Source organism: Ailuropoda melanoleuca, chromosome 14 (genome assembly GCF_002007445.2).
Source record: "Ailuropoda melanoleuca isolate Jingjing chromosome 14, ASM200744v2, whole genome shotgun sequence".
In the NCBI taxonomy this organism is placed as follows: domain Eukaryota; kingdom Metazoa; phylum Chordata; class Mammalia; order Carnivora; family Ursidae; genus Ailuropoda; species Ailuropoda melanoleuca.
The window spans coordinates 65270160-65273373 of NC_048231.1; positions in this window are offsets into that span (position 1 = coordinate 65270160).

Here is a 3214-nt window from a genome sequence, read left to right on the forward strand (position 1 = left end):
AGGCTAGCCTGGTGGTGGGTATTAAGGAGGGCATGTACTGCATGGAACACTGGGCGTTATATGCGAACAATGAATCATGGAACACTACATCAAAAACTAATGATGTACTGCATGGTGACTAACATATCACAATAAAAAACAAAACAAACAAAAAACGGAGAGACTGACTATCAGCATGACAGTGGGAGGAGCTTTTCTGCCCTGGTCTCCAGTGAAACTGGCAAAGATCCTTTAAAAAACAGACAAATAATCATTTAAAGTCTTTGGAAATGGTCTTGAGGGAAAGCAATAAATGAATAAGCATATATATATATAAGGAAGTCTATGAAAATACAGCAAGAAAAGCAAGAATATGGTATTTGAACAACAACAGCAAAATGTTTCCTCCTTCCCCGTCCCAGCTCAATAAGGTGAAGACGGCACTCCAGACTGCTACAGTCAAGAACACAGAGCTTCCTCTCTCCCCAGCTCCCAAGGGCTTTCTTCTTAAGAAAAGCAAGATATCAGCATTTCTCACCCTGCTCCCAATAACTTGCTGCTGAAGTTAAATCCCAAGATGGCAGATGAAAAGTGAGAGATCCACTTTTCAGGTCAGCTTCAACTCAACTCAAGAAGGTGTGGCGTGCTGAAAATACTCGGCCCTGATTGCCCTTGCCCTGGCTCATAAAGTGGTGCCTCCATGCCAAGAGGGACAAGTCAAATGGATCTCAAGTTGATGTCCCTGCCTTCCAGTGAGTGCTTGACTCCTAGACAGTGAGTATCACTCAGAGAGACTCTTGCTAGTGTTCCCAACACCAGCTCCAGAGCCTTGGTTTAGAGATTTTGCTTGGGAGAGAAGCAGACCGTAACACAGAGAGATCTTAATCTCTTCCTAAGAGGCTCAGTTCATTGCAACACAGCATGTAGGTGTTCAAGCCTAAGTGCGCCATCAAGAACAGTGGAGGCTGAAGTAGAAGACAGTTGAAGGAGATTCAAGATACAGGCTAAATTGTTGACCATCTGATTTCAAGTGAAACATGGGGAATAAGATGGCTGAGTGGAGCCTTCTTGAGGTCAGAACACATATCAAACACTGACTTCAGAACTCTTCCTTCCAACAGCCAGAATTTGATTAATTAATTTGTAGAGCAATGTATGGTCTACGGAATTGTTGAAATCAATAAGGCAGTCAGCTGGTAATCAGAGGAGTTTAGCAGCTGAGTGTGGTTAAAGAAAGAGAGGGAGAGAGCCTACCGTAGTCACTGCCATCACAGGGTGATTGTGGGCATACCCAAGATGTACCTTCTTCAAGAGAAACATCAGAGGTTTAACACTGCTTTGGGAGTGTAGAGGAGAAAAGGAATAGACACCACTAAAATAACCTGACTAGTCACTAAATAAATAAACAAGCCAATAACCATAACAAGCTACAAGCTCGGAGGGGGGGGGCAGTACCCAAAGTGAGTACAACTCATTATCTAAATTATCCAGTGAAGGGGCTCCTGAGTGGTGGAGTCAGTTAAGCACCAGACTCCTGGTTTCAGCTCAGGTTGTGATCTTGGGGTAATGAGATTGAGCCCTGTGTTGGGTCCATGCTCAGTGTGGAGTCAGCTTGAGATTCTCTCTCCCTCTCCCTCTGCCCTTCCCGCTTGTGCTCTCTCTCTCTCCCTCTCTCTCTCAAATAAATAAATCTTCTAAAAAATAAATTATCCAGTTAAAAAAACAGCAACAGCAGCAACAAAACCTGACAAGGCATGCAAAGAAATAAGAACATATGACTGATACAGAGGGTAATAAACAGGCAACAAAAACTACCTGTGAAAGTGACTAGATGTTAGAATTATCAGAAAAGAGTTTAAAATAGCCATAATAAAAATATTCTAAGGGAAATCACGATGAAAGACACAAAAAAAGTTATGTTGACAATATTGCTTCTAGTAGAGAGTATCAGCAAAGAGAAATTATTTCTTTAAAAAAAGAACAAAACTGGAATTCTGGAGTTGAAAAGTGTAAGTGAAATTTAAAAATGTCCCTGTGTCTCAGTAGATCTGACAACCCCCTGACTCCCCAACAAGTCATCCTGAAGGATCCCCTGGATGCGCCATGTCACTTCACAATTCCATGCTCTTGCAGGTTATTTTTTCTTTGAATATATTTTTAAATTTTTCATTTTTGCCTTGTAAATTCATCCTATGTGACTCCTTTCAAGTGTAGCAGTCTCTGTGAAAGTTTCCTTTATTCTGTGGCTGAGTTGTTCCTTTTTTTTCTAGGAAGGTTTTACTATGCACAGAGCAGGGAGGGGGGCTCAGTTCCTTTTGGCAGCTGCTTTCGTCATGACAGCCAGATGTATGTCCACAATTTTCTTTTGATAATTTGAGGACCAATTTGTCTTTGGGGTCCTTGAACAACTCCATGGTGCACTATGGGGGGAAGCCACACACATCTTGGAGCGTGTCCCTTCTGATGAGGAGCCCCCAGCAGCAGCAGTACGAAACTTGCTCACATTCTTGGTCACCTTGTTGAGACCCACATCCATGGTGCAGTGCAGAGCCATGGCTGCTGCTCTTCAATGGCTGATGCGACAGAAGTGACCCCTTCTTCTTTTATCTCCTTCCTTATTGTATTAATGTCTAATATTGTAGTTGTTAAAATGTGTTATAATTATTTTTAAGTAAACAGAGATGATAAATTACTCATGCCTACCTACGGTCATGAATAAATGAAATAATTATAGAATAAATAAAATACAATTTTAAACCAATTGGTAATTGCTATTATTCATGATTTCTAGGAAATATCAATAGAAAATATTTTATTATTGTGATTATTATACTATCATGTTTTGTACTCTGATATAATTCAGACTAAATAAGATGAACATATATGTATACACATTTCAGACAATTCATATATATGTATATTCATGAATAGATCCAGATCTCAATATATATGTGTTAAGTTTATGTTTCATCAAGAAAATTTTGTGGATCTTTAAACGGATAAAAATACTGTTTTGCTGCAACATGGACGGCACTGGAGGAGATAATGCTAAGTGAAATAAGTCAAGCAGAGAAAGACAATTATCATATGATTTCTCTCATCTATGGAATATAAGAACTAGGAAGATCAGTAGGGGAAGAAAGGGATAAAAAAAGGGGGTAATCAGAAGGGGGAACGAAGCATGAGAGACTATGGACTCTGAGAAACAAATTGAGGGCCTCAGAGGGGAGGGGGG